The sequence below is a fragment of the Gorilla gorilla genome, chromosome 5, assembly GCF_029281585.2.
Source record: "Gorilla gorilla gorilla isolate KB3781 chromosome 5, NHGRI_mGorGor1-v2.1_pri, whole genome shotgun sequence".
NCBI lineage: Eukaryota > Metazoa > Chordata > Mammalia > Primates > Hominidae > Gorilla > Gorilla gorilla.
The window spans coordinates 195,205,135-195,226,938 of record NC_073229.2 but is presented as its reverse complement, the minus strand read 5'-3'; the positions used below and the strand labels follow the sequence as shown (position 1 = coordinate 195,226,938).

The 21,804-nt window shown below is 55.4% G+C and overlaps 1 long non-coding RNA gene across 1 annotated transcript; it reads right to left on the bottom strand.

Annotated features, from left to right (window-relative positions):
• Positions 1-2,864: 2,864 nt before the first annotated feature.
• Positions 2,865-21,159, bottom strand: LOC129534279 (uncharacterized). The gene is made up of 6 exons (XR_008680802.2): positions 20,760-21,159; positions 20,434-20,666; positions 15,016-15,073; positions 14,690-14,922; positions 3,730-3,787; positions 2,865-3,636 (listed from the first exon to the last, which is right to left on the bottom strand). It is a non-coding gene; the product is annotated as an uncharacterized lncRNA (long non-coding RNA).
• Between the last annotated feature and the right edge of the window lie 645 nt (positions 21,160-21,804).

Below are 21,804 nucleotides of genomic sequence, written 5' to 3'. Positions count from 1 at the left end.
CAACCAAAACCATGGGCCCTGGCCTTGACCCTAAAACAACCCTATCCCTCGGCGCTGGCCCTGACACTAAAACAAGCCTAACCCTGGGCCCTGGCCCTGACCCTAAAAGAAGCCTAACCCTGGGCCATGGCCCTGACCCTAAAACAAGCCTAACCCTGGGCCCTGGCCCTGACCCGAAAACAACCCTAACCCTGGGCCCTGGCCCTGACCCTAAAACAAGCCTAACCCTGGGCCCTGGCCCTGACCCTAAAAAAAGCCTAACCCAGGGCCGTGGCCGTGACCCTAAAACAAGCCTAACCCTGGGCCCTGGCCCTGACCCTAAAGCAACCTTAACGCTGGGCCCTGGCCCTGACCCTAAAACAACCGTAAACCTGGTCCCTGGCCCTGACCCTAAAACAACCCTAATGCTGGGCCCTGGCACTGACCTAAAACAACCCTGACCCTGGGCCCTGGCCCTGAACCTAAAACAACCCTAACCCTGGGCCCTTGCACTAAAACAAGCCTAAACCTGGGACCGGGGCCTTACCCTAAAACAACCCTAACCCTGGGCCCTGGCCATGACCCTAAATCAACCCTAACCCTGGGCCCTGGCCCTGACCCTAAAACAACCCTAACCCTGGGCCATGGCCCTGACCCTAAAACAAACCTAAACCTGGGCCCTGGCCCTGACCATAAAACAACCCTAACCCTGGGCCCTGGCACTAAAACAAGCCTAACCGTGGGCCCAGGTCCTAACCTTAAAACAACCCTAACCCTGGGCCCTGGCACTAAAACAAGCCTAAACCTGGGACCAGGGCCTTACCCTAAAACAACCCTAACCCTGGGCCCTGGCGCTGACCCTAAAACAACCCTAACCCTGGGCCATGGCCCTGACCCTAAAACAACCCTAAACCAGGTCCCTGGCCCTGACCCTAAAACAACCCTAATGCTGGGCCCTGGCACTGACCTAAAACAACCCTGACCCTGGGCCCTGGCCCTGAACCTAAAACACCCCTAACCCTGGGCCCTGGCACTAAAACAAGCCTAAACCTGGGACCAGGGCCTTACCCTAAAACAACCCTAACCCTGGGCCCTGGCCATGACCCTAAATCAACCCTAACCCTGGGCCCTGGCCCTGACCCTAAAACAACCCTAACCCTGGGCCATGGGCCTGACCCTAAAACAAACCTAAACCTGGGCCCTGGCCCTGACCCTAAAACAACCCTAACCCTGGGCCCTGGCACTAAAACAAGCCTAACCGTGGGCCCAGGTCCTAACCTTAAAACAACCCTAACCCTGGGCACTGGCCCTGAACTTAAAACAACCCTAAACCTGGGCCCTGGACCTGACCCTAAAACAAGCCTAACCCTGGGCCCTGGCCCTGACCCTAAAACAAGCCTAACCCTGGTCCCTGGCCCTGACCCTAAAACAACCCTAACCATGGGCCCAGGCCCTGACCCTAAAACAACCCTAAACCTGGGCCGTGGCCCTGACCCTAAAACAAGCCTAACCCTGGGCCCTGGCCCTGACCATAAAACAAGCCTAACCCTGGGCCCTGGCCCTGACCCCAAAAAAACCCTAACCCTGGGCCCTGGCCCTGACCCTAAAACAACCCTAACCCTGGACCGTGGCCCTGACCCTAAAACAAGCCTAAACTTGGACCCTGGCCCTGACCCTAAAACAAGCCTAACCCAGGGCCCTGGCCCTGACCCTGAAACAAGCCTAACCCTGGGCCCTGGCCCTGACCCGAAAACAACCCTAACCCTGGGCCCTGTCCGTAACAATAAAACAAGCCTAACCCTGGGCCCTGGCCCTGAACCTAAAACAAGCCTAACCCTGGGCCCTGGCCCTGACCATAAAACAAGTCTAACCCTGGGTCCTGGCCCTGACCCTAAAACAACCCTAACCCTGGGCCCTGGCCCTGACCCTAAAACAATCCTAACCCTGGGACCTGGCCCTGACCTAAAAAAACCCTAACCCTGGGCCCTGGCCCTGACCTAAAACAACCCTAACCCTGGGCCCTGGCCCTGACCCTAAAACAACCCTAACCCTGGGCCCTGGCACTAAAACAAGCCTAAACCTGGGACCAGGGCCTTACCCTAAAACAACCCTAACCCTGGGCCCTGGCCATGACCCTAAATCAACCCTAACCCTGGGCCCTGGCCCTGACCCTAAAACAACCCTAACCCTGGGCCATGGCCCTGACCCTAAAACAACCCTAAACCTGGGCCCTGGCCCTGACCCTAAAACAACCCTAACCCTGGGCCCTGACCCTAAAACAACCCTAACCCTGGGCACTGACTGTAAAACAACCCTAACCCTGGGACCTGGCCATGACCCTAAAACAACCCTAACCCTGGGCCCTGACCCTGAGCTTAAATCCCTAACCCTGGGACCTGGCCCTGAGCCTAAAGCCCTAACCCTGGGCCCTGGCCCTGACCCTAAGACAAACCTTACCCTGGGCCCCGGCCCTGACCCTAAAACAACCCTAACCCTGGGCCCCGGCCCTGACCCTAAAACAACCCTAACCCTGGGCTCCGGCCCTGACCCTAAAACAACCCTAACCCTGAGCCCCGGCCCTGACCCTAAAACAACCCTAAACCTGGGCCCCGGCCCTGACCCTAAAACAAGCCTAACCCTGGGCCCTGGCCCTGACCCTGAAACAACCCTAACCCTGGGCCCTGGCCCAAATTGTAATGAGGTCTGTTGGGCAAAATTCCATATAAGCATAGTATAAATTAATAAAGCAAATCGTGATAAATTAGTACGATTGACTTTCTGGAGTTTCTGACAATAAAAGTAAGGAAAATGCAGAACACAAAGACAGAGAGTAAAAGGAGAAATTAGGAAAGCATTCTACATGTTTAATAGGAAGACAATGGCCGTGTTCGTGCAGCGGCAGTATGTCGTGTCATGACATACTTTGGAGAGAAGTTAACAGATGAGGAAGTTGATAAAAATCGTCAGAAGAGCAAAATACTGGTAGCGACACTCAAGTAAACCACGAAATTTCCATAACTTATGTCAGCAAAGTGGGAATATTGTACAGTGTGTGCTGAAGTTCCTATACAACATTGTTTATCTGCCGTTTGTTTGTTTGTAAGGAATGTATATACTAACAGTTCTTCTTGCTGTCAAAAAATATGTGTGAATAAGTCATTCTAACTTATTCTTCTGTTTTTCTTTTATCTTCCTGCCATCATCCCACAGCCTTACTTTAGAAATTTTTTCTTTAGAAAATTGAACAAGTGCTCCTTGTGGTGGCACATACCTCGAGGATGGGAGGCAGGGGTGGAAGGGTCACTTGAGGCCATTAGTTTGACAGCAGCCTGGCCAACAAAGTGAGACCCCATGTCTGCAAAACAATGTAAAAATTAGCCAAGTATCGTCATGTATACCTACAGTCCCAGCTACCTCAACTTACGGAGAAAGTTCAGGGCCTGGAGAGAAGGCTGGGCGGCAGGAGCTGGGTCTAAAGAGGCCATTGGAACGACGGAGCTGTGCCTGTGGAGGCTGTTGTGAGGCAGTAGGCTCATCTGCGGAGACTGCCGTGAGGTAGGGTATGGGCCTAAATAGGCCATTGTGAGTCATGAGCTTGGTCTGTAGAGGCTGACTGGAGAGAGTTCTGGGCCTGGCCAGGCTGCCGGGAGGTAGGAGCTGGGCCAAAAGATTTAAGCACATTTACGTTGATTAGGCACTTCATTTCCATTATTACACTGGAATATATAATAAAATAATTATAGAACTCACCATAATGTAGAATCAGTGGGCGTGTTAAGCTTGTTTTCCTGAAACTGGATGGTCCCACCTGAGCGTGATGGGAGAAAGTGACAGATCAATAGGTATTAGATTCTCATAAGAACAGCGCAACCTAGATCCCTCACATGCACGGTTCACAACAGGGTGCGTTCTCCTATGAGAATCTAATGCTGCTGCTCATCTGAGAAGGTGGAGCTCAGGCGGGAATGTGAGCAAAGGGGAGTGGCTGTAAATACAGACGAAGCTTCCCTCACTCCCTCACTCGACACCACTCACCTGCTGTGTGGCTCCTTACGGCTCCATGGCTCAGGGGTTGGGGACCCCAGCTCAAGTGCATCCAAAGCGACCCTTCCCACACCAGTCTTCATAGTAGTCAAGGGCAGCAACCACTTAGCTCCCAAGGCATGTGCCTCAGCTGGCATTTTGTCACAATCAACAGTAAGTGGTAGCTTGAGTCATTGTGATGTCACTTCCTGGAAATCACCCTAAACCTGGGCCCTGACCCTAAAACCCTAACCCTGGGCTCTGACCCTAAAACCCTAACCCTGGGCCCTGACACTAATACCCTAACACTGGGCCCTGGCCCTGAGCCTAAAACCCCAACCCAGGGTCCCGGCCCTGACCTTAAACAACCCTAAACATGGGCCCCGGCCCTGACCCTAAAACAAACCTAACACTGGGTCCCGGCCCTGACCCTAAAACAACCCTAACCCTGGGCCCCAGACCTGACCCTGAAACAAGCCTAAACCTGGGCCCTGGCTCTGAACCTAAAACAATCCTAACCTTGGGCCCTGGCCCTTTCCCTAAAACAACCCTAACCCTGGGCCTTGGCCCTGACCCAAAAACAAGCCTAACTCTGGGCCCTGGCCCTGACCCTAAAACAACCCTAACCCTGGGCCTTGGCCCTGACCCTAAAACAAGCCTAACTCTGGGCCCTGGCCCTGACCCTAAAACAACACTAACCCTGGGCCATGGCCCTGACCCTAAAACAACCCTAACCCTGGGCCCTGGGCCTGACCCGAAAACAATCCTAACCCTGGGCCCTGGCCCTGACCCTAAAACAACCCTAACCCTGGGCCCTGGGCCTGACCCGAAAACAATCCTAACCCTGGGCCCTGGCCCTGATCTTAAAACAACCCTAACCCTGGGCCGTGGCCATGACCCTAAAACAAGCCTAACCCTGGGCCCTGGCCCTGACCCTAAAACAAGCCTAACCCTGGTCCCTGGCCCTGACCCTAAAACAACCCTAACCATGGGCCCTGGCTCTGACCCTAAAACAACCCTAAACCTGGGCCGTGGCCCTGACCCTAAAACAAGCCTAAACCTGGGCCCTGGCCCTGACCATAAAACAACCCTTACCCTGGGCCCTGGCCCTGACCCGAAAACAACCCTAACCCTGGGCCCTGGCCCTGACCCTAAAACAACCCTAAACATAGACAGTGGCCCTGACCCTAAAACAAGCCTAACCCTGGGCCCTGGCCCTGACCCTAAAACAACCCTAACACTGGGCCCTGTCCATGACCATAAAACAAGCCTAACCCTGGGCCCTGGCCCTGACCCTAAAACAATAAAAACCACGGGCCCTGGCCCTGACCCTAAAAGAACCCTATCCCTCGGCCCTGGCCCTGACCCTAAAACAAGCCTAACCCTGAGCCCTGGCCCTGACCCTAAACCAAGCCTAACCCTGGGCCCTGGCCCTGACCCTAAAACAAGCCTAACCCTGGGCCCTGGCCCTGACCCGAAAACAACCCTAACCCTGGGCCCTGTCCCTGACCCTAAAACAAGCCTAACCCTGGGCCCTGGCCCTGACCCTAAAGCAAGCCTAACCCAAGGCCCTGGCCCTGACCCTAAAACAAGCCTAACCCTGGGCCCTGGCGATGACACTAAAGCAAAGTTAACGCTGGGCCCTGGCCCTGACCCTAAAACAACCCTAAACCTGGTCCCTGGCCCTGACCCTAAAACAACCCTAATGCTGGGCCCTGGCACTGACCTAAAACAACCCTGACCCTGGGCCCTGGCCCTGAACCTAAAACAACCCTAACCCTGGGCCCTGGCACTAAAACAAGCCTAAACCTGGGACCAGGGCCTTACCCTAAAACAACCCTAACCCTGGGCCCTGGCCATGACCCTAAATCAACCCTAACCCTGGGCCCTGGCCCTGACCCTAAAACAACCCTAACCCTGGGCCATGGCCCTGACCCTAAAACAACCCTAAACCCGGGCCCTGGCCCTGACCCTAAAACAACCCTAACCCTGGGCCCTGGCACTAAAACAAGCCTAACCGTGGGCCCAGGTCCTAACCTTAAAACAACCCTAACCCTGGGCCCTGGCCCTGACCCTAAAACAAGCCTAACCGTGGGCCCTGGCCATGACCCTAAAACAACCCTAACCCTGGGCCCTGGCCCTGAACCTAAAACAACCCTAACCCTGGGCCCTGGCCCTGATCATAAAACAAGCCTAACCCTGGGCCCAGGCCCTGACCCCAAAAAAACCCTAACCCTGGGCCCTGGCCCTGACCCTAAAACAACCCTAACCCTGGACCGTGGCCCTGACCCTAAAACAAGCCTAACCTTGGACCCTGGCCCTGACCCTAAAACAAGCCTAACCCAGGGCCCTGGCCCTGACCCTGAAACAAGCCTAACCCTGGGCCCTGGCCCTGACCCTAAAACAACCCTAACCCTGGGCCCTGTCCGTAACCATAAAACAAGCCTAACCCTGGGCCCTGGCCCTGACCCTAAAACAAGCCTAACCCTGGGCCCTGGCCCTGACCTAAAACAACCCTAACCCAGGGCCCTGGCCCTGACCTAAAACAACCCTAACCCTGGGCCCTGGCCCTCACCCTAAAACAACATTAACCCTGGGCCCTGGCACTAAAACAAGCCTAAACCTGGGCCCAGGTCCTGACCCTAAAACAACCCTAACCCTGGGCCCTGGCCCTCACCCTAAAACAGCCCTAACACTGGGCCCTGGCCCAGACCCTAAAACAACCAAAACCATGGGCCCTGGCCTTGACCCTAAAACAACCCTATCACTCGGCGCTGGCCCTGACACTAAAACAAGCCTAACCCTGGGACCTGGCCCTGACCCTAAAACAAGCCTAACCCTGGGCCCTGGCCCTGACCCTAAAACAAGCCTAACCCTGGGCCCTGGCCCTGACCCGAAAACAACCCTAACCCTGGGCCCTGGCCCTGACCCTAAAACAAGCCTAACCCTGGGCCCTGGCCCTGACCCTAAAACAAGCCTAACCCAGGGCCCTGGCCGTGACCCTAAAACAAGCCTAACCCTGGGCCCTGGCCCTGACCCTAAAGCAACCTTAACGCTGGGCCCTGGCCCTGACCCTAAAACAACCCTAAACCTGGTCCCTGGCCCTGACCCTAAAACAACCCTAATGCTGGGCCCTGGCACTGACCTAAAACAACCCTGACACTGGGCCCTGGCCCTGAACCTAAAACAACCCTAACCCTGGGCCCTGGCACTAAAACAAGCCTAAACCTGGGACCAGGGCCTTACCCTAAAACAACCCTAACCCTGGGCCCTGGCCATGACCCTAAATCAACCCTAACCCTGGGCCCTGGCCCTGACCCTAAAACAACCCTAACCCTGGGCCATGGCCCTGACCCTAAAACAACCCTAAACCTGGGCCCTGGCCCTGACCCTAAAACAACCCTAACCCTGGGACCTGGCACTAAAACAAGCCTAACCGTGGGCCCAGGTACGAACCTTAAAACAACCCTAACCCTGGGCCCTGGCACTAAAACAAGCCTAAACCTGGGACCAGGGCCTTACCCTAAAACAACCCTAACCCTGGGCCCTGGCCCTGACCCTAAAACGGCCCTGACCCTAAAACAACCCTAACCCTGGGTCATGGCCCTGACCCTAAAACAACCCTAAACCAGGTCCCTGGCCCTGACCCTAAAACAACCCTAATGCTGGGCCCTGGCACTGACCTAAAACAACCCTGACCCTGGGGCCTGGCCCTGAACCTAAAACAACCCTAACCCTGGGCCCTGGCACTAAAACAAGCCTAAACCTGGGACCAGGGCCTTACCCTAAAATAACCCTAACCCAGGGCCCTGGCCCTGACCCTAAAACAACCCTAACCCTGGGCCATGGGCCTGACCCTAAAACAACCCTTAACCTGGGCCCTGGCCCTGACCCTAAAACAACCCTAACCCTGGGCCCTGGCACTAAATCAAGCCTAAACCTGGGCCCAGGTCCTGACCCTAAAACAAACCTAACCCTGGGCCCTGGCCCTCACCCTAAAACAGCCCTAACACTGGGCCCTGGCCCTGACCCTAAAACAACCAAAACCATGGGCCCTGGCCTTGACCCTAAAACAACCCTATCCCTAGGCGCTGGCCCTGACACTAAAACAAGCCTAACCCTGGGCCCTGGCCCTGACCCTAAAAGAAGCCTAACCCTGGGCCATGGCCCTGACCCTAAAACAAGCCTAACCCTGGGCCCTGGCCCTGACCCGAAAACAACCCTAACCCTGGGCCCTGGCCCTGACCCTAAAACAAGCCTAACCCTGGGCCCTGGCCCTGACCCTAAAAAAAGCCTAACCCAGGGCCGTGGCCGTGACCCTAAAACAAGCCTAACCCTGGGCCCTGGCCCTGACCCTAAAGCAACCTTAACGCTGGGCCCTGGCCCTGACCCTAAAACAACCCTAAACCTGGTCCCTGGCCCTGACCCTAAAACAACCCTAATGCTGGGCCCTGGCACTGACCTAAAACAACCCTGACCCTGGGCCCTGGCCCTGAACCTAAAACAACCCTAACCCTGGGCCCTGGCACGAAAACAAGCCTAAACCTGGGACCAGGGCCTTACCCTAAAACAACCCTAACCCTGGGCCCTGGCCATGACCCTAAATCAACCCTAACCCTGGGCCCTGGCCCTGACCCCAAAAAAACCCTAACCCTGGGCCCTGGCCCTGACCCTAAAACAAACCTAAACCTGGGCCCTGGCCCTGACCATAAAACAACCCTAACCCTGGGCCCTGGCACTAAAACAAGCCTAACCGTGGGCCCAGGTCCTAACCTTAAAACAACCCTAACCCTGGGCCCTGGCACTAAAACAAGCCTAAACCTGGGACCAGGGCCTTACCCTAAAACAACCCTAACCCTGGGCCCTGGCGCTGACCCTAAAACAACCCTAACCCTGGGCCATGGCCCTGACCCTAAAACAACCCTAAACCAGGTCCCTGGCCCTGACCCTAAAACAACCCTAATGCTGGGCCCTGGCACTGACCTAAAACAACCCTGACCCTGGGCCCTGGCCCTGAACCTAAAACAACCCTAACCGTGGGCCCTGGCACTAAAACAAGCCTAAACCTGGGACCAGGGCCTTACCCTAAAACAACCCTAACCCTGGGCCCTGGCCATGACCCTAAATCAACCCTAACCCTGGGCCCTGGCCCTGACCCTAAAACAACCCTAACCCTGGGCCATGGGCCTGACCCTAAAACAAACCTAAACCTGGGCCCTGGCCCTGACCCTAAAACAACCCTAACCCTGGGCCCTGGCACTAAAACAAGCCTAACCGTGGGCCCAGGTCCTAACCTTAAAACAACCCTAACCCTGGGCACTGGCCCTGAACTTAAAACAACCCTAAACCTGGGCCCTGGACCTGACCCTAAAACAAGCCTAACCCTGGGCCCTGGCCCTGACCCTAAAACAAGCCTAACCCTGGTCCCTGGCCCTGACCCTAAAACAACCCTAACCATGGGCCCAGGCCCTGACCCTAAAACAACCCTAAACCTGGGCCGTGGCCCTGACCCTAAAACAAGCCTAACCCTGGGCCCTGGCCCTGACCATAAAACAAGCCTAACCCTGGGCCCTGGCCCTGACCCCAAAAAAACCCTAACCCTGGGCCCTGGCCCTGACCCTAAAACAACCCTAACCCTGGACCGTGGCCCTGACCCTAAAACAAGCCTAAACTTGGACCCTGGCCCTGACCCTAAAACAAGCCTAACCCAGGGCCCTGGCCCTGACCCAGAAACAAGCCTAACCCTGGGCCCTGGCCCTGACCCGAAAACAACCCTAACCCTGGGCCCTGTCCGTAACAATAAAACAAGCCTAACCCTGGGCCCTGGCCCTGAACCTAAAACAAGCCTAACCCTGGGCCCTGGCCCTGACCATAAAACAAGTCTAACCCTGGGTCCTGGCCCTGACCCTAAAACAACCCTAACCCTGGGCCCTGGCCCTGACCCTAAAACAATCCTAACCCTGGGACCTGGCCCTGACCTAAAAAAACCCTAACCCTGGGCCCTGGCCCTGACCTAAAACAACCCTAACCCTGGGCCCTGGCCCTGACCCTAAAACAACCCTAACCCTGGGCCCTGGCACTAAAACAAGCCTAAACCTGGGACCAGGGCCTTACCCTAAAACAACCCTAACCCTGGGCCCTGGCCATGACCCTAAATCAACCCTAACCCTGGGCCCTGGCCCTGACCCTAAAACAACCCTAACCCTGGGCCATGGCCCTGACCCTAAAACAACCCTAAACCTGGGCCCTGGCCCTGACCCTAAAACAACCCTAACCCTGGGCCCTGACCCTAAAACAACCCTAACCCTGGGCACTGACTGTAAAACAACCCTAACCCTGGGACCTGGCCATGACCCTAAAACAACCCTAACCCTGGGCCCTGACCCTGAGCTTAAAACCCTAACCCTGGGACCTGGCCCTGAGCCTAAAGCCCTAACCCTGGGCCCTGGCCCTGAGCCTAAAACCCTAACACTGGGCCCTGGCCCTGAGCCTAAAACCCTAACACTGGGCCCTGGCCCTGACCCTAAAACCCTAACCCTGGGCCCTGTCCCTGATCATAAAACCCTAACCGTGGGCCCTGACCCTAAAACAACCCTAACCCTGGGCCCTGACCCTAAAACAAACCTAACCCTGGGCCCTGACCGTAAAACCCTAATCCTGGGCCCTGGGCCCTGATCCTAAAACCCCAACACTTGGCCCTGGGCCCTGACCCTAAAACCCTAACCCTGGGCCCTGGGCCCTGACCCTAAAACCCTAACCCTGGGCCCTGGGCCCCGAGCCTAAAACCCTAACCCTGGGCCCTGGGCCCTGACCCTAAAACCCTAACCCTGGACCCTGGGCCCTGACCCTAAAACCCTAACCCTGGACCCTGGGCCCTGACACTAAAACCCTAATCCTGGCTAATGGGCCCTGACCCTAAAACCCTATCCCTGGGCCCTGGCCCTGATCATAAAACCCTAACCGTGGGACCTGACACTAAAACAACCCTAACCCTGGGCCCTGACCCTAAAACAAACGTAACCCTGGGCCCCGACCCTAAAACCCTAACCCTGGGCCCTGGCCCTGACACTAAAACAACCCTAACCCTGGGGCCTGGCCCTGACCCTAAAACAACCCTTAACCTGGGCCCTGGCCCTGACCCTAAAACAACCCTAACCCTGGGCCCTGGCACTAAATCAAGCCTAAACCTGGGCCCAGGTCCTGACCCTAAAACAAACCTAACCCTGGGCCCTGGCCCTCACCCTAAAACAGCCCTAACACTGGGCCCTGGCCCTGACCCTAAAACAACCAAAACCATGGGCCCTGGCCTTGACCCTAAAACAACCCTATCCCTCGGCGCTGGCCCTGACACTAAAACAAGCCTAACCCTGGGCCCTGGCCCTGACCCTAAAAGAAGCCTAACCCTGGGCCATGGCCCTGACCCTAAAACAAGCCTAACCCTGGGCCCTGGCCCTGACCCGAAAACAACCCTAACCCTGGGCCCTGGCCCTGACCCTAAAACAAGCCTAACCCTGGGCCCTGGCCCTGACCCTAAAAAAAGCCTAACCCAGGGCCGTGGCCGTGACCCTAAAACAAGCCTAACCCTGGGCCCTGGCCCTGACCCTAAAGCAACCTTAACGCTGGGCCCTGGCCCTGACCCTAAAACAACCCTAAACCTGGTCCCTGGCCCTGACCCTAAAACAACCCTAATGCTGGGCCCTGGCACTGACCTAAAACAACCCTGACCCTGGGCCCTGGCCCTGAACCTAAAACAACCCTAACCCTGGGCCCTTGCACTAAAACAAGCCTAAACCTGGGACCGGGGCCTTACCCTAAAACAACCCTAACCCTGGGCCCTGGCCATGACCCTAAATCAACCCTAACCCTGGGCCCTGGCCCTGACCCTAAAACAACCCTAACCCTGGGCCATGGCCCTGACCCTAAAACAAACCTAAACCTGGGCCCTGGCCCTGACCATAAAACAACCCTAACCCTGGGCCCTGGCACTAAAACAAGCCTAACCGTGGGCCCAGGTCCTAACCTTAAAACAACCCTAACCCTGGGCCCTGGCACTAAAACAAGCCTAAACCTGGGACCAGGGCCTTACCCTAAAACAACCCTAACCCTGGGCCCTGGCGCTGACCCTAAAACAACCCTAACCCTGGGCCATGGCCCTGACCCTAAAACAACCCTAAACCAGGTCCCTGGCCCTGACCCTAAAACAACCCTAATGCTGGGCCCTGGCACTGACCTAAAACAACCCTGACCCTGGGCCCTGGCCCTGAACCTAAAACACCCCTAACCCTGGGCCCTGGCACTAAAACAAGCCTAAACCTGGGACCAGGGCCTTACCCTAAAACAACCCTAACCCTGGGCCCTGGCCATGACCCTAAATCAACCCTAACCCTGGGCCCTGGCCCTGACCCTAAAACAACCCTAACCCTGGGCCATGGGCCTGACCCTAAAACAAACCTAAACCTGGGCCCTGGCCCTGACCCTAAAACAACCCTAACCCTGGGCCCTGGCACTAAAACAAGCCTAACCGTGGGCCCAGGTCCTAACCTTAAAACAACCCTAACCCTGGGCACTGGCCCTGAACTTAAAACAACCCTAAACCTGGGCCCTGGACCTGACCCTAAAACAAGCCTAACCCTGGGCCCTGGCCCTGACCCTAAAACAAGCCTAACCCTGGTCCCTGGCCCTGACCCTAAAACAACCCTAACCATGGGCCCAGGCCCTGACCCTAAAACAACCCTAAACCTGGGCCGTGGCCCTGACCCTAAAACAAGCCTAACCCTGGGCCCTGGCCCTGACCATAAAACAAGCCTAACCCTGGGCCCTGGCCCTGACCCCAAAAAAACCCTAACCCTGGGCCCTGGCCCTGACCCTAAAACAACCCTAACCCTGGACCGTGGCCCTGACCCTAAAACAAGCCTAAACTTGGACCCTGGCCCTGACCCTAAAACAAGCCTAACCCAGGGCCCTGGCCCTGACCCTGAAACAAGCCTAACCCTGGGCCCTGGCCCTGACCCGAAAACAACCCTAACCCTGGGCCCTGTCCGTAACAATAAAACAAGCCTAACCCTGGGCCCTGGCCCTGAACCTAAAACAAGCCTAACCCTGGGCCCTGGCCCTGACCATAAAACAAGTCTAACCCTGGGTCCTGGCCCTGACCCTAAAACAACCCTAACCCTGGGCCCTGGCCCTGACCCTAAAACAATCCTAACCCTGGGACCTGGCCCTGACCTAAAAAAACCCTAACCCTGGGCCCTGGCCCTGACCTAAAACAACCCTAACCCTGGGCCCTGACCCTGACCCTAAAACAACCCTAACCCTGGGCCCTGGCACTAAAACAAGCCTAAACCTGGGACCAGGGCCTTACCCTAAAACAACCCTAACCCTGGGCCCTGGCCATGACCCTAAATCAACCCTAACCCTGGGCCCTGGCCCTGACCCTAAAACAACCCTAACCCTGGGCCATGGCCCTGACCCTAAAACAACCCTAAACCTGGGCCCTGGCCCTGACCCTAAAACAACCCTAACCCTGGGCCCTGACCCTAAAACAACCCTAACCCTGGGCACTGACTGTAAAACAACCCTAACCCTGGGACCTGGCCATGACCCTAAAACAACCCTAACCCTGGGCCCTGACCCTGAGCTTAAAACCCTAACCCTGGGACCTGGCCCTGAGCCTAAAGCCCTAACCCTGGGCCCTGGCCCTGACCCTAAGACAAACCTTACCCTGGGCCCCGGCCCTGACCCTAAAACAACCCTAACCCTGGGCCCCGGCCCTGACCCTAAAACAACCCTAACCCTGGGCTCCGGCCCTGACCCTAAAACAACCCTAACCCTGAGCCCCGGCCCTGACCCTAAAACAACCCTAAACCTGGGCCCCGGCCCTGACCCTAAAACAAGCCTAACCCTGGGCCCTGGCCCTGACCCTGAAACAACCCTAACCCTGGGCCCTGGCCCAAATTGTAATGAGGTCTGTTGGGCAAAATTCCATATAAGCATAGTATAAATTAATAAAGCAAATCGTGATAAATTAGTACGATTGACTTTCTGGAGTTTCTGACAATAAAAGTAAGGAAAATGCAGAACACAAAGACAGAGAGTAAAAGGAGAAATTAGGAAAGCATTCTACATGTTTAATAGGAAGACAATGGCCGTGTTCGTGCAGCGGCAGTATGTCGTGTCATGACATACTTTGGAGAGAAGTTAACAGATGAGGAAGTTGATAAAAATCGTCAGAAGAGCAAAATACTGGTAGCGACACTCAAGTAAACCACGAAATTTCCATAACTTATGTCAGCAAAGTGGGAATATTGTACAGTGTGTGCTGAAGTTCCTATACAACATTGTTTATCTGCCGTTTGTTTGTTTGTAAGGAATGTATATACTAACAGTTCTTCTTGCTGTCAAAAAATATGTGTGAATAAGTCATTCTAACTTATTCTTCTGTTTTTCTTTTATCTTCCTGCCATCATCCCACAGCCTTACTTTAGAAATTTTTTCTTTAGAAAATTGAACAAGTGCTCCTTGTGGTGGCACATACCTCGAGGATGGGAGGCAGGGGTGGAAGGGTCACTTGAGGCCATTAGTTTGACAGCAGCCTGGCCAACAAAGTGAGACCCCATGTCTGCAAAACAATGTAAAAATTAGCCAAGTATCGTCATGTATACCTACAGTCCCAGCTACCTCAACTTACGGAGAAAGTTCAGGGCCTGGAGAGAAGGCTGGGAGGCAGGAGCTGGGTCTAAAGAGGCCATTGGAACGATGGAGCTGTGCCTGTGGAGTCTGTTGTGAGGCAGTAGGCTCATCTGCGGAGACTGCCGTGAGGTAGGGTATGGGCCTAAATAGGCCATTGTGAGTCATGAGCTTGGTCTGTAGAGGCTGACTGGAGAGAGTTCTGGGCCTGGCCAGGCTGCCGGGAGGTAGGAGCTGGGCCAAAAGATTTAAGCACATTTACGTTGATTAGGCACTTCATTTCCATTATTACACTGGAATATATAATAAAATAATTATAGAACTCACCATAATGTAGAATCAGTGGGCGTGTTAAGCTTGTTTTCCTGAAACTGGATGGTCCCACCTGAGCGTGATGGGAGAAAGTGACAGATCAATAGGTATTAGATTCTCATAAGAACAGCGCAACCTAGATCCCTCACATGCACGGTTCACAACAGGGTGCGTTCTCCTATGAGAATCTAATGCTGCTGCTCATCTGAGAAGGTGGAGCTCAGGCGGGAATGTGAGCAAAGGGGAGTGGCTGTAAATACAGACGAAGCTTCCCTCACTCCCTCACTCGACACCACTCACCTGCTGTGTGGCTCCTTACGGCTCCATGGCTCAGGGGTTGGGGACCCCAGCTCAAGTGCATCCAAAGCGACCCTTCCCACACCAGTCTTCATAGTAGTCAAGGGCAGCAACCACTTAGCTCCCAAGGCATGTGCCTCAGCTGGCATTTTGTCACAATCAACAGTAAGTGGTAGCTTGAGTCATTGTGATGTCACTTCCTGGAAATCACCCTAAACCTGGGCCCTGACCCTAAAACCCTAACCCTGGGCTCTGACCCTAAAACCCTAACCCTGGGCCCTGACACTAATACCCTAACACTGGGCCCTGGCCCTGAGCCTAAAACCCCAACCCAGGGTCCCGGCCCTGACCTTAAACAACCCTAAACATGGGCCCCGGCCCTGACCCTAAAACAAACCTAACACTGGGTCCCGGCCCTGACCCTAAAACAACCCTAACCCTGGGCCCCAGACCTGACCCTGAAACAAGCCTAAACCTGGGCCCTGGCTCTGAACCTAAAACAATCCTAACCTTGGGCCCTGGCCCTTTCCCTAAAACAACCCTAACCCTGGGCCTTGGCCCTGACCCAAAAACAAGCCTAACTCTGGGCCCTGGCCCTGACCCTAAAACAACCCTAACCCTGGGCCTTGGCCCTGACCCTAAAACAAGCCTAACTCTGGGCCCTGGCCCTGACCCTAAAACAACACTAACCCTGGGCCATGGCCCTGACCCTAAAACAACCCTAACCCTGGGCCCTGGGCCTGACCCGAAAACAATCCTAACCCTGGGCCCTGGCCCTGACCCTAAAACAACCCTAACCCTGGGCCCTGGGCCTGACCCGAAAACAATCCTAACCCTGGGCCCTGGCCCTGATCTTAAAACAACCCTAACCCTGGGCCGTGGCCATGACCCTAAAACAAGCCTAACCCTGGGCCCTGGCCCTGACCCTAAAACAAGCCTAACCCTGGTCCCTGGCCCTGACCCTAAAACAACCCTAACCATGGGCCCTGGCTCTGACCCTAAAACAACCCTAACCCTGGGCCGTGGCCCTGACCCTAAAACAAGCCTAAACCTGGGCCCTGGCCCTGACCATAAAACAAGCCTTACCCTGGGCCCTGGCCCTGACCCGAAAACAACCCTAACCCTGGGCCCTGGCCCTGACCCTAAAACAACCCTAACCATAGACAGTGGCCCTGACCCTAAAACAAGCCTAACCCTGGGCCCTGGCCCTGACCCTAAAACAACCCTAACACTGGGCCCTGTCCATGACCATAAAACAAGCCTAACCCTGGGCCCTGGCCCTGACCCTAAAACAAGCCTAACCCTGGGCCCTGGCCCTGAACCTAAAACAAGTCTAACCCTGGGCCCTGGCCCTCACCCTAAAACAACCCTAACCCTGGGCCCTGGCCCTGACCCTAAAACAACCCTAAACCTGAGACCGGGCCCTGACCTAAAACAACCCTAACCCTGGGCTCTGGCCCTGACCCTAAAACAACACTAACCCTGGGCCCTGGCACTAAAACAAGCCTAAACCTGGGCCCAGGTCCTGACCCTAAAGCAACCCTAACCCTGGGCCCTGGCCCTGACCCAAAAACAGCCCTAACACTGGGCCCTGGCCCAGAACCTAAAACAACCCTAACCCCGGGCCCTGGCACTGACCCTAGAAAATGCCTAACCCTGGGCCCTGGCCCTGACCCTAAAACAACCCTAACCCTGGGCCCTGGCCCTGACCCTAAAACAAGCCTAACCATGGGCCCTGGCCCTGACCCTAAAACAACCCTAACCCCGGGCCCTGTCCCTGACCCTAAAACAAGCCTAACCCTGGGCCCTGGCCCTGACCCTAAAACAAGCCTAACCCAAGGCCCTGGCCCTGACCCTGAAACAAGCCTAACCCTGGGCCCTGGCGCTGACCCTAAAGCAAGCTTAACGCTGGGCCCTGGCCCTGACCCTAAAACAACCCTAAACCTGGTCCCTGGCCCTGACCCTAAAACAACCCTAATGCTGGGCCCTGGCACTGACCTAAAACAACCCTGACACTGGGCCCTGGCCCTGAACCTAAAACAACCCTAACCCTGGGCCCTGGCACTAAAACAAGCCTAAACCTGGGACCAGGGCCTTACCCTAAAACAACCCTAACCCTGGGCCCTGGCCATGACCCTAAATCAACCCTAACCCTGGGCACTGGCCCTGACCCTAAAACAACCCTAACCCTGGGCCACGGGCCTGACCCTAAAACAACCCTAAACCTGGGCCCTGGCCCTGACTCTAAAACAACCCTAACCCTGGGCCCTGGCACTAAAACAAGCCTAACCGTGGGCCCAGGTCCTAACCTTAAAACAACCCTAACCCTGGGCCCTGGCCCTGACCCTAAAACAAGCCTAACCTTGGGCCCTGGCCCTGACCCTAAAACAACCCTAACCCTGGGCCCTGGCCCTGAACCTAAAACAACCCTAAACCTGGGCCCTGGACCTGACCCTAAAACAAGCCTAACCCTGGGCCCTGGCCCTGACCCTAAAACAAGCCTAACACTGGTCCCTGGCCCTGACCCTAAAACAACCCTAAACTTTGGCCGTGGCCCTGACCCTAAAACAAGCCTAACCCTGGGCCCTGGCCCTGACCATAAAACAAGCCTAACCCTGGGCCCTGGCCCTGACCCAAAAAAACCCTAACCCTGGGCCCAGGCCCTGACCCTAAAACAACCCTAACCATGGACCGTGGCCCTGACCCTAAAACAAGCCTAACCTTGGACCCTGGCCCTGACCCTAAAACAAGCCTAACCCAGGGCCCTGGCCCTGACCCTGAAACAAGCCTAACCCTGGGCCCTGGACCTGACCCTGAAACAACCCTAACCCTGGGCCCTGTCCGTAACAATAAAACAAGCCTAACCCTGGGCCCTGGCCCTGACCTAAAACAACCCTAACCCTGGGCCCTGGCCCTGACCTAAAACAACCCTAACCCTGGGCCCTGGCCCTGACCCTAAAACAACCCTAACCCTGGGCCCTGGCCCTGATCCTAAAACAAGCCTAAACATGGGCCCTGGCCCTGACCCTAAAACAACCCTAACCCTGGGCCCTGGCCCTGACCCTCAAACAAGCCTAGCCCTGGGCCCTGGCCCTGACCCTAAAACAATAAAAACCACGGGCCCTGGCCGTGACCCTAAAAGAACCCTATCCCTCGGCCCTGGCCCTGACCCTAAAACAAGCCTAACCCTGAGCCCTGGCCCTGACCCTAAACCAAGCCTAACCCTGGGCCCTGGCCCTGACCCTAAAACAAGCCTAACCCTGGGCCCTGGCCCTGACCCGAAAACAACCCTAACCCTGGGCCCTGTCCCTGACCCTAAAACAAGCCTAACCCTGGGCCCTGGCCCTGACCCTAAAGCAAGCCTAACCCAAGGCCCTGGCCCTGACCCTAAAACAAGCCTAACCCAGGGCCCTGGCCCTGACCCTGAAACAAGCCTAACCCTGGGCCCTGGCCCTGACCCGAAAACAACCCTAACCCTGGGCCCTGTCCGTAACAATAAAACAAGCCTAACCCTGGGCCCTGGCCCTGAACCTAAAACAAGCCTAACCCTGGGCCCTGGCCCTGACCATAAAACAAGTCTAACCCTGGGTCCTGGCCCTGACCCTAAAACAACCCTAACCCTGGGCCCTGGCCCTGACCCTAAAACAATCCTAACCCTGGGACCTGGCCCTGACCTAAAAAAACCCTAACCCTGGGCCCTGGCCCTGACCTAAAACAACCCTAACCCTGGGCCCTGGCCCTGACCCTAAAACAACCCTAACCCTGGGCCCTGGCACTAAAACAAGCCTAAACCTGGGACCAGGGCCTTACCCTAAAACAACCCTAACCCTGGGCCCTGGCCATGACCCTAAATCAACCCTAACCCTGGGCCCTGGCCCTGACCCTAAAACAACCCTAACCCTGGGCCATGGCCCTGACCCTAAAACAACCCTAAACCTGGGCCCTGGCCCTGACCCTAAAACAACCCTAACCCTGGGCCCTGACCCTAAAACAACCCTAACCCTGGGCACTGACTGTAAAACAACCCTAACCCTGGGACCTGGCCATGACCCTAAAACAACCCTAACCCTGGGCCCTGACCCTGAGCTTAAAACCCTAACCCTGGGACCTGGCCCTGAGCCTAAAGCCCTAACCCTGGGCCCTGGCCCTGACCCTAAGACAAACCTTACCCTGGGCCCCGGCCCTGACCCTAAAACAACCCTAACCCTGGGCCCCGGCCCTGACCCTAAAACAACCCTAACCCTGGGCTCCGGCCCTGACCCTAAAACAACCCTAACCCTGAGCCCCGGCCCTGACCCTAAAACAACCCTAAACCTGGGCCCCGGCCCTGACCCTAAAACAAGCCTAACCCTGGGCCCTGGCCCTGACCCTGAAACAACCCTAACCCTGGGCCCTGGCCCAAATTGTAATGAGGTCTGTTGGGCAAAATTCCATATAAGCATAGTATAAATTAATAAAGCAAATCGTGATAAATTAGTACGATTGACTTTCTGGAGTTTCTGACAATAAAAGTAAGGAAAATGCAGAACACAAAGACAGAGAGTAAAAGGAGAAATTAGGAAAGCATTCTACATGTTTAATAGGAAGACAATGGCCGTGTTCGTGCAGCGGCAGTATGTCGTGTCATGACATACTTTGGAGAGAAGTTAACAGATGAGGAAGTTGATAAAAATCGTCAGAAGAGCAAAATACTGGTAGCGACACTCAAGTAAACCACGAAATTTCCATAACTTATGTCAGCAAAGTGGGAATATTGTACAGTGTGTGCTGAAGTTCCTATACAACATTGTTTATCTGCCGTTTGTTTGTTTGTAAGGAATGTATATACTAACAGTTCTTCTTGCTGTCAAAAAATATGTGTGAATAAGTCATTCTAACTTATTCTTCTGTTTTTCTTTTATCTTCCTGCCATCATCCCACAGCCTTACTTTAGAAATTTTTTCTTTAGAAAATTGAACAAGTGCTCCTTGTGGTGGCACATACCTCGAGGATGGGAGGCAGGGGTGGAAGGGTCACTTGAGGCCATTAGTTTGACAGCAGCCTGGCCAACAAAGTGAGACCCCATGTCTGCCAAACAATGTAAAAATTAGCCAAGTATCGTCATGTATACCTACAGTCCCAGCTACCTCAACTTACGGAGAAAGTTCAGGGCCTGGAGAGAAGGCTGGGAGGCAGGAGCTGGGTCTAAAGAGGCCATTGGAACGATGGAGCTGTGCCTGTGGAGGCTGTTGTGAGGCAGTAGGCTCATCTGCGGAGACTGCCGTGAGGTAGGGTATGGGCCTAAATAGGCCATTGTGAGTCATGAGCTTGGTCTGTAGAGGCTGACTGGAGAGAGTTCTGGGCCTGGCCAGGCTGCCGGGAGGTAGGAGCTGGGCCAAAAGATTTAAGCACATTTACGTTGATTAGGCACTTCATTTCCATTATTACACTGGAATATATAATAAAATAATTATAGAACTCACCATAATGTAGAATCAGTGGGCGTGTTAAGCTTGTTTTCCTGAAACTGGATGGTCCCACCTGAGCGTGATGGGAGAAAGTGACAGATCAATAGGTATTAGATTCTCATAAGAACAGCGCAACCTAGATCCCTCACATGCACGGTTCACAACAGGGTGCGTTCTCCTATGAGAATCTAATGCTGCTGCTCATCTGAGAAGGTGGAGCTCAGGCGGGAATGTGAGCAAAGGGGAGTGGCTGTAAATACAGACGAAGCTTCCCTCACTCCCTCACTCGACACCACTCACCTGCTGTGTGGCTCCTTACGGCTCCATGGCTCAGGGGTTGGGGACCCCAGCTCAAGTGCATCCAAAGCGACCCTTCCCACACCAGTCTTCATAGTAGTCAAGGGCAGCAACCACTTAGCTCCCAAGGCATGTGCCTCAGCTGGCATTTTGTCACAATCAACAGTAAGTGGTAGCTTGAGTCATTGTGATGTCACTTCCTGGAAATCACCCTAAACCTGGGCCCTGACCCTAAAACCCTAACCCTGGGCTCTGACCCTAAAACCCTAACCCTGGGCCCTGACACTAATACCCTAACACTGGGCCCTGGCCCTGAGCCTAAAACCCCAACCCAGGGTCCCGGCCCTGACCTTAAACAACCCTAAACATGGGCCCCGGCCCTGACCCTAAAACAAACCTAACACTGGGTCCCGGCCCTGACCCTAAAACAACCCTAACCCTGGGCCCCAGACCTGACCCTGAAACAAGCCTAAACCTGGGCCCTGGCTCTGAACCTAAAACAATCCTAACCTTGGGCCCTGGCCCTTTCCCTAAAACAACCCTAACCCTGGGCCTTGGCCCTGACCCAAAAACAAGCCTAACTCTGGGCCCTGGCCCTGACCCTAAAACAACCCTAACCCTGGGCCTTGGCCCTGACCCTAAAACAAGCCTAACTCTGGGCCCTGGCCCTGACCCTAAAACAACACTAACCCTGGGCCATGGCCCTGACCCTAAAACAACCCTAACCCTGGGCCCTGGGCCTGACCCGAAAACAATCCTAACC